This window comes from Myodes glareolus, chromosome 20, assembly GCF_982192425.1.
Source record: "Myodes glareolus chromosome 20, mMyoGla1.1, whole genome shotgun sequence".
In the NCBI taxonomy this organism is placed as follows: Eukaryota; Metazoa; Chordata; class Mammalia; order Rodentia; family Cricetidae; genus Myodes; species Myodes glareolus.
This window is the reverse complement of record NC_142045.1, coordinates 26803476-26813547: the sequence shown is the minus strand read 5'-3', so window position 1 is coordinate 26813547 and position 10072 is coordinate 26803476. Positions and strand designations below refer to the sequence as shown.

The window sequence follows — 10072 nt, the reverse complement described above, 5'->3', positions numbered from 1 at the left end:
TGAGGAAATGAGTCCACTATTGCACCCTACAGATTCTCACTCCGTGCTCATCTTCGTGTGGCTCGTAGCATCACAGCTGGGTGGGACCACTGGTTGCTTTCTCGCTTGGAAGCTTGCATAGCACCTATCAGTGTTCTGAAATCTCGTCCTCAGAGAGGAGGCTTTCCAGGCAGATCAGGCTGGGGTCCTTCAGAGCTGTGTGTGAAGCAGATAGCAGCTCTAGTTTATTTCCAGCCTCTGAGAGGCAGCTAAAGGCAACATGAGTGGCCTATAGCTTATGCTTTTTTGGGGGTCTCTGACAACAGCTAGAAAGGGGGTTTCTTATGCCTGATATCTGGGCTTTTGCTAGTAGTTACATAGATATTTCTTAGCAGTTTGTGGAGGAGGCACATTTCCTCAGAATGTTTTTTGTTAAGCCTTGCTCTGATTCACAGTGGAAGAGGAATATTAAAGAACCACAGCTTTGCCCATACCAATTACTGAAGAATGTGGCTGCGCTAGCCTAAGAAGGGCATATTTGTAAACATCAGAGCTTCTGTTTCCTACCAGCTCCGTTCAGAAGGTGATTTTGGGAAGGCCGCATCTGCCTCTTGATTAGCAGTGACATCTGCTGTCTTTGTTCTTGATACGGTGCTGGAGAATGCCTGGGAGGGCCGAGAGGGAAAGGACTCCCACTTTCTGACTCCCTGCATCCATTTGCTTTCTGTTCCTGGAGTCATATCTTGTCTCTAGTTCTGATGTCAAGCTCAGATTCATCAACCCTATGGCTTCAGCTCCTTTGATCTGAAAGCCTAACTCTGCTTGTTACCTTTGGGCTTTGTCTCTGCCGTCACCAAGAAATAGATGCTATTTATCCTGGCTGACGCTGGCGACTCCAGGATCATCCTTTCTCCTCCTGCCCTCTTCCAGGACACCGTACCCATTCATGGACTAAGAACGCCGAGTTGTGATTTGTTTGCTTAAAAGTCGTTGTTGAGTGTTCGACCACTGGTGCTGTTCTCAGCTTCTGGGAACCAACAAAGCAAGATTTCCGCTGGCACTCACAAGTCCCTTCACTGAAGAGAGGCCACATGACAATTACAAAATCAGCATGCTGTAAAGTGCTCTGGGATGAGACTAGAGTCTGTGTGGGAGATGGGTGTAGAGTTTATGAGTAGGGATTCTTTTATCAGAGAGGTGACGGAGAACAGAGGATATCAGGCTCACTGGGCATCTCTGGAAGGGTTACAGGTTCCTTCTCTCCCAGAACAGGGAACTGGACAGTGATGTATGGACAGTAGCAGAGACAGGGACAGCTTATTAGAACAGGATACATTTCCAAAGGAAGACGTGGACCCGAACAGGGAGAGAGGGCTTATCAGATGGACCCGAATGCACAAAGAATAACTGTAGGGTAAAAGGGAAAACTGGGGCAGGAAACCGACCAATCACTGAGCACCCTGACTCTGAACTCAGAGTCAGAGAAAGAAACACACCCTGGTTTTGAGACCTGGGCCAGGGAGAGAAATATCTTTATCCCTGAACCCAGAACTAAAGACATGTGCCCTGGCTCTGAAACTAGTGTGAAAGAAACACACTTTGTCCCTAGACTCGCCAGAGCCAGTGAAAGAAATATGCCTGGTCCTAAGATTAGAGTCAAAAAGCTAAAAAGAGCCAGTGAAAAAAACACAGTTTGGCCATGAAGTCAGAGCCATCTCTGCCCCTGACCAGATAACCTGACCAATCCCTGAGCAGGGAAAAACTAACCAATACCCCCTCTCCCTGGGAAAACTCTGCCCCTAAGAAGCCCTAACTAAGCCTCTCCACCCCTTCAGTTAAGAGCTGCTGTTAATCCCTCCTTGGCAGAGGCAGCCACTCTCCTGGATTCCTTCTTCCCAAATAAAGCTCTTTCTCAAAAGAGTCTTGGGTGACAACCTTCATTGGCCAAGAACCTAGCTGGGATGTCCCTTAGGGGACTGAGGTGAAAAACCTTACTGAGACACTCCCTAGGGGGCCTCAGCAAGGCAGAGCAGAACAGAGAACCTTGCTAGGACACTCTTTAAACTGACTGAGCAAAGTCCGCAGAGGATCGCGGGAGTTGGGAGATTGCTACATTTCTGCTAGGGGCTTCCCTTTAGCAGAGTGTTAGCAGAAGAAACATCTTGGGCTGCACAAGAAGCAGACAGCTCTGCTAGGATGCCCCGTAAGGGAGCAGAACAGAACTCAGCTGTAGCTGCTCTCCAGGAGAGGAGCAGGATCCATATATCCTGCAGGGAGACCATCCCCCACTGCACCCCCCAGCTTCAGGTAGCCTGGCTTCCCAATAGTCAGGACACCTTTCCACCAGGACTGAGCTGTCCCATTGCAGCTCCAGCCCCCAGAGCTGTCCTATTGCGGCTCGACACCACCACCCCCAGCTGTCCTACTGCGTCTCTACCCCTCCAGAGCTGTCCTGTCTCAGCGGCTGGGCTGTAAGTATATCCTGGCTTCCCGATACGTCAGGCTATCCCAACACCACTACTGTACCACATTCCTCTACAATAAGGCTCTAAAGCTTTTTGGTCATCAGCACAGCACTGCATGGCACCGCACAACACCTTACAGCACAGGTTTTCTTGTGCATGATCCGTTACATGGAGTGCTATGCATTTTGAGGCATGGAGTGTCTCCTTAACATCTGAAATCTTGTAACACGAGGGCCGGCTTGTTGGGGTTTCTGTCCCGCCCAGTACCCCAACAAGCCAGCAAGTCCCAAGGAAAATCACACGGAGTCTACATTAGGTTATAAACTGATTGGCCCATTAGGTCAGGCTTCTCGTTAACTCTTATAACATATATTACCCCATTATCCTTATCTATGTTAGCCACATGGTCTCAGTACCTTTCTCAGTGTGCCGGCTTACATGTTGCCTCTTCGATGGTCTGTGCAGGAATGCCTGAGGGAGTTTCCTCCTCCCTAGCTTTATCCTATTCTCATTGCCCCGCCTCTACTTCCTGTCTGGTTGACCCGCCTATACTTCCTGCCTGGCCAATCAGCGTTTTATTAAAATACATGATTGACAGAATACAGACAATTCTCTCGCACCAAAATCTCCACCAAAGGCTGGTTGTTTTAGACTTATCATGAACCACCCATCACCTTCGGACACCATGTGCCAACTGGTGTTTTTCATATGGCAGTTTGGCAGATGCTGAGCAAGGCTCTCCGCATATCATTCTCTTGGTCACCATATAAGACCCCACTGGCCATTTGAACCAGTCTAGAAGGAAGGGAAGACGCTGACCCTGGGCATCACCTGTGGAGATGTGCGCACACAGCAGTAACAAACATGGCTGCTGTGGAGGCAGAGGATTGAGGAGGCCTTTGCTTTCTTTCAGCTGGGGTCCCTCTGCGAAGGGTGTGGCTTGTGTTTAAAGCTACCCTCTGCTAGCTTCAACTTTAGTCAACTGGACTCTGCTGCGTTTTGGAGGGGCACAGGGGCTCGATGAACGGGAAAACCTAATAGAATGATATTGCACTAATTTACAATATGTGTGACGTGCAGCCCCGAGGCATTAAGGAAAGACTACTGGGGTTACAGACCCTAAGATAAACTAGGATTCACTTTGTGATAGCTATCAGTTGAGAAACCAATAATCAGAGACAAGAATCTATTCCAAAACTGCTGCACACAGTGATCTGAGACCATGGTGGATAATTTTCCTGGAGAACTGGCTTGAAGCCATCAGGTTACAGAGGGAGAAGGGAGGAGGCTTGTGAGAGGGTCAGCCCCAATTCAAAGGCTTGTGATGTCTGTGGTCAGCCAGTCATCCCCTGCATTCCTCTGTCGCTCTCCAGATGTGTGGGCTCGGGTCATTCATGAAATGGGAGGGTTTAGTTTCTGCATCTGGGCAGGGGAAGAGGGAAGGTAACTCATAACCAACAGTCTGTTAACTGTGGACATGCTATTTATGACATATAACAGAAATTTCTTTTTATGATACAGAGTTTAGGTGTGTCTTTACAACACAGATTGCACAAGTGTTTCTATCCATCCTCCCGTTCCCTCTCATAAGAAGGGAGGCCCCGGGAAGGGGCGTGGGAGAGAAGATGTGAGAGACGGCTCTACCAGAAACTCTTCTGGAGCTTGGTGAGACGCCTGAGTGGGAAGCAGTACTTGGGAAGGAGTTGGTCATCACCTGATGCTATCACCTGGCAGGATTATTTACAATCCAGAGCTCCAGCTAGGATAAAGGAAAGAGATGCTCATTACAGAAAAAATGGGAAATGCATAGAAGAAGCTGACAAAGAAACCCACGCACAGCATTCCTGGAGCCAATCCTAACACTTACAGATATTTTCTCCCTGTCGTCTTTATGCTTATATGTAGTTTCCATCTTGCCTTTCCCCCACTTAGCATGACTTCATAAATACACTCATCTATTTTATTAATCTTTATGTCAAGTATCAGCACCCTGAAATTTCATTACGCATTGCATTCAGTTAAGAGAATTAGTCAACAAACATTCCATCCTGTGCTTCAGGCTCCAAGGCTGTAGGGTTAGACAGACACGGCCCTTCACTCCTTGAGCCTTCTATTCTGGAAGGGGTTAAAGCAGGGATAGGTCATTAGCTCTATAGGTGAGATAATCAGGGTGTGCATTTGTGAGACACTGGGTCTGCCCTTACTATTCCACGTGTGGTGACTTGTTAAAAGCAGACACAGGAAGCCGGGGTGCCAAGCTCATGTCCATTGTAGGACTCTCATGCTGGCTCATCAGCCCTCAGTACAAAACAGCATTCAGTTTAGTTTTCCACACCTAGCTATTCCGTCCTATCGCAGGCCAAAGCAGATTCTTTATTCATCAACCAATAAAAGCATCACATATACAGAAGGACTTCCCACACCACCCGAAGAATTTTTTAAAACGTAACTTACATAGGTAGAGATGTATACAGTATACAGTCTACAACCTGACACATTTTATACATGCTGAGTCATGTTTTAATGACTGAATACTAACCATCTATCTATTAAGCTAACGGCCTCCATAAACTTTGTGGCAATATCAGCAGTCATTTTTTTTTTTTCAACGAAACACATACATCTTTACTTGCATGGCTGCTGCAATGCTATCCACACAGGCTGCCATTCTGAGACTTCAACATGAGACTTCAATGAAACCGTTCTCCTGGCTGGTAAGTGGACACAGAACATGCTTCTCCATGCCCACCAGGTTAGCCTTTTTTTTTTTTTTCTTGTGGCAGCTGCCTTGGTTGTCTAGGCCAGGCCTTGTCAGTATAGCACCTCACAGTTCTGGAATCCCAGGCATCTTCCCTCCAGGGTGTGGCACTTAGTGGGAGCACCTGTGTGGCTGGGCGGGCGGTGGTGGTGCACGCCTTTAATCCCAGCACTCGGGAGGCAGAGGCAGGTGGATCTCTGTGAGTTCGAGGCCAGCCTGGTCTATAAGAGCTAGTTCCAGGACAGGCTCCCAAAACTGCAGAGAAAAACCCTGTCTCAAAAAAACAAAACAAAACAAAAAAACAAAAAAAACCCCAACAACAAACAAACAAAAACCTAAAACAAACAAAAAAACCAACCAAACAACAACAACAACAAAAAAAACCCACATGTGTGGCACTTAGTGGGAGCAGCTTTCCCTTTTAAAGATGAGTGTGCTGTCTTTGGAGCAACTTGCCTTTCTGGACAGATAGACTTTCTGGGAGAGACACCTCTACAAGAGCTCTGTACAAGACCTTGGGGAGACTGGTACGCGGAGCAGATCATCACAGATGCCCCTCCTCCCTTCGGTAGAACTTTGCGACTTCTCCCCTCACATCTCCTCTGCTTACATCTGCTGTGGTGAAACTGGCACTAGCCGATCACAAACAAGCTGGAAAACACCCGTGTAGAGGGAAGCGTGCCTGCGAATATCACGTGACAGCCTGGGCTCGTCCTTGGGGGATGGGAGCCATGCGGAGCAGAGACCAGCGGTTGCCCGTTGCCGTGGAGGGTCCTTCGACTGAACACTGCCACCCAGCTGAATGTCGAGGAGATCTCTCGAGACCTCGGCAGCTGGTCACAGGTGTGAGCCAGCCAGCACCGCAGGCTTCAGCTATGAGGCGTGAACTAAGGCATGTGCTGTCGAGTCTGACTTTACAAGACAAAAACCACTGGATTTCGGGAGAGTTGGTTATTTCGCACTAGACGTTGAGGCTGTGTCTGATGGCTCCCGTCTCTGGAATCTTCTAGGCCTGTTTTGTTGTTCAATTTCCTGCTGCTTTTTGTTCTTGTTCATGTAGCCTTATCCCCTCTCATATTTGATTAATGTTTTTATATTACACACCGGATGTTTAAAAAATTATAGATTTTTTTTGTATTTAGCATAATTAATATTTATTTTTTTCAAAGTTTATTAAATTATGAAAGTTTCCATTTCCGCCCCTCCTCCCAACACCCTCCCCCTTCCCCCTCCCCCTCCTCCTCCCTCTCTATCCCTAAGAGCAGTGAGGGCTTCCAGCCCTGTGGGAAGTTCAAGTTCCTCCCCCCTCCCTCCAGGTCCAGGAAGGTGAGCATCCAAACAGACTGGATCCCAAAAATCCAGTATATGCAGAGGAAAAAAATTATAGAAAATATTTTAGGTCAGCATAATCAGGAAACAGAGGGGACACCCGAGAACAAAGGGTCCTCTTACTCGCCTTGCCTGATTTCCACCTCTACCTGGGTGACACCCAGGAATTCTGACAAAAACTGACTGACCAGGCTGCAAAACTGCTGTACTCCTGTTGCTGACACCCTTCCCAAGTAAGGCTGTTAATGATTTGTGAACTTGGCCTTTTTTCTCTTCTCCTTGTGACCTGTTTATGGCTAAAATCCCTTTGAGCGGTTTGTGTCCACCAGAACTTCCTTCTTCACCCAGGGACCTCCACAGTGTGTGAAAGTTTTTCCAGGCTGAAACCGAGGATAAGAAACAGCCTTTCTTTCCCTAATGTCTCACCTTATCTGCAGCCCCAAAGCATGCAGCCTGCTACTTGTGAGGCACTTGGTGCGCCCTCTCCTGACACCCCTACTTGGCTTTCTTTGTGGAGGCCTTTGCTTTCTGTTTAATTAATAAGCTTGCTAAGTTTGCTTCACTCAGTCTTGAACTTTGTTCTGGGCACCAAGCAGCAGCCTCGCCCACCCCCAGGCTCCTTGGGCCACACTGCAGCAACCTTTTGCTGTATTTCCTGCTTCTGGTGATAAACTGAGGTTGAAGATTATATAATCTTCCTCTGGAGAGACTTACACTTGCTTAGGAAGGCACGTAGGCGTACTTATAATAAGAAATAATATAGAATCTACCCAGCTCTATTTTGGTGATTGCCAGGATTTGAAGCTAAAGCAGGGCTTCGCCTATGTAACCCTGGTGTTTAAAACACAGCCCAGCAGACCCTCCACTGGCGTCATGGTGGGTCCACCAGCCCCCTTTCCCACTCTTGGTTGGAGCTGACCCTCATTTTCTGCTGTTAGCCCACTACAGATTGTAAGGGAATTTGTTCAGATCCTCGGTTACCATTTAAAAACCTATGTATACCTCAGATAAAGAACACAGAGGTACTGTCTGGGTCTGGTTTATCGTCTTCCTATCAGTTGTCTTGGTCGTGGTTCTTTTTCACAGGCACAGAAAAGTTGATAGACAAAAGGGTGTAACCCATCCCTTTTGGTTTGTTAAATGCTCAGTCCTCACTCCTTTGTGGATTCCAGTGGGATTTCTGGAGAACTACACAAAGCTCTGTCCTAAAACATCCTGTTGTTCTGAGGGTGGTGCGTTCCCGGCACCCGGCTGGTTTACACCCGAAATAATTACACGGAAGCTGTATTCATTTAAACACTGCCTGGCCCATTATCTCCAGCCTCTTATTGGCTAACTCTCACATATTAGTTTAACCCATCTCCATTAATGTGTATGGCCACTTGACTGTGGCTTACTGGCATGAGTCTAACCAGCGTTCGTCTCGGAGAGGAGAGCCATGGCGTCTGCCTGATTCTGCTCTTCTTCCCAGCATCCTGTTCTGTCTACTCTGCCTACCTAATTTTCTGCCCTATCAGAAGGCCAAGGCAGTCTCTTTATTCAACCAATGAAAGCAACATCTTCTTTCTATATGTTGCTTTCATTGGTTGAATAGAAAGAAGACCTTCCCACACCAACATCCTCTGCAACAGATTTCACTGTGTTTTTTTTTTCTCCACAAATAAGACTTTATTTGTCACTATTAAAAATCTGGATTTCACACAGATTCTTGAACTGGTGGTTTATATCCATCAGCTCGTTCAACCTTAGCACCTGTCTCATCGCCAGTAGTTTTTCCAGAACTACCTACCACCTTCACCATGGAGCTCCATGAGTTTTCCCAATTCAAACTTGGGTTTCTTCAGCATTTTCACTTTTCTAACGAAGACATCATGAAGAGGATAAATGGATTGGCATGCCTTTTCTATGTCTTTCCCAATGCTGTCTGGAATCAATTTATTAACCACCTCCTTCAAGTCATTTGTCTGCACTTCTCGGGTCATGATCTCCATCATCTTCTTCCGGATCTGGCGGACCTGCTGGTGCTGTGCATATGAGGTCTTACGGATCTGATTGTTGCGTTTTTTTTTGTGAAACCAACACAGAACAGACGGAGCAAATAACCATCGGTTGTCTTGACATCAACGTGAGCTTCAATCATGGTCTGCCACTTTTTGACCATGGAACACATTTTGTCCCGGGTAAGATCCATGCCGTGGAAGTTAGTCAGACAGTTTTTGCCCTGAACATCCTCAGTGATTAGCTTGAATTTTCTAAATGCAACTTCATCGTTCTGGAGATCAGCAAGGCTCACTTCAAACACACGACCTTTGAGGGCATCAGAGGCAATTTTGGTTCCTTGAGTCCTCGTGACTAGTGTCTTTCCAATGTTTCTAATATTGAACATGGCCGGGGCTTTCACATCATACCAATCTTTCTTCGAAAATGGATCAACCACTTTCTTCTTGGCTCCCTTCTTGCCTCCTTTCATCAGCCGCTTGTTCTTGCCGACCGCCATGGTGCTGCTCAGGGAGTCAAAAGGGTGGAAGTACTCACTGTGCTTTTTTACTACCTAAAACTGTATGCAGCATGGATTTTTATAGCTTTTAAATTTCTTTAGTGAGGATTTTATTTATCAATTTATAAGATTTATATGTTTTATGTGTATGTGATTATGTCTGTCTATATGTGTGTATGTACATCACATGTGTACCTGGTGTCCACGGAGGCCAGTGGATGGCTTCAGATCCCCTGGAACTGGAGTTACATAAAGTCTTGAGCAGCCATATGGGTTCTGGGAATTAAATCCAGGTCATCTGGAAGGGCAGCTAGTGCCCTTAGCTGTTGCAGGCTATATGAGCACACTGTGAACCCCAAGTTTGTGTTTACATTAAGTAAAATTGTCTATGGATCAGGAGGTGGAGCCAGCAACTAGCCGACAGGAAGTAACCATGGAGAATCAGAAGGAGTCTAGAAGATGGATAGAGACCCACAGGAAGTAGGAGGGAGGGACTTTGACCATGTGTGTCAGTCCTTTATGGTTTGGAGTGATGCAAGAGTCCCACCTCTAATTCCATTGTCATATGGCCGGGGTAGGATATCCACATATACATTTGCAGAAGGGACACAAACATGCAGTCTACGGAGACCTCCTTCAAGTCAAGCATTGCTCATTGGCATATGACAAAGAATGGGCCCTACTCAATGACAACAGTCAGTGTGGCTTTGGAATCCCGCACCTGTAAAGTGACTCTATCCAAAGTTCAGCCTTTCCGTACTCTTTCTTCCTCAGCCTTCTCACTTCTTTTTTCTTCATTTACAGACGAGGGAACCGGAGAGCTCTGGTATTGCACTCAGAACCATATGAGCTTGGGATGGCAAGATGGTTCAGTGGCTGATGTGTTTGCTGCGAGGCTCACAACCTGAATCGGATCTCTGGGGCCCATATGATGGAAGGAGAGAACTGACCCTCACAAGCTGTCCTCTGATCTCCACTCACCTATGCACACATATACATATACAAAGAATAAATAAATGTAGTAATAATAGTTCCTACACAGGC

General features: G+C 46.8%; 1 pseudogene; it reads right to left on the bottom strand.

Moving 5' to 3' along the window:
- Positions 1-8171: 8171 nt before the first annotated feature.
- Positions 8172-9053, bottom strand: LOC125394068 (small ribosomal subunit protein eS1 pseudogene; annotated as a pseudogene).
- Between the last annotated feature and the right edge of the window lie 1019 nt (positions 9054-10072).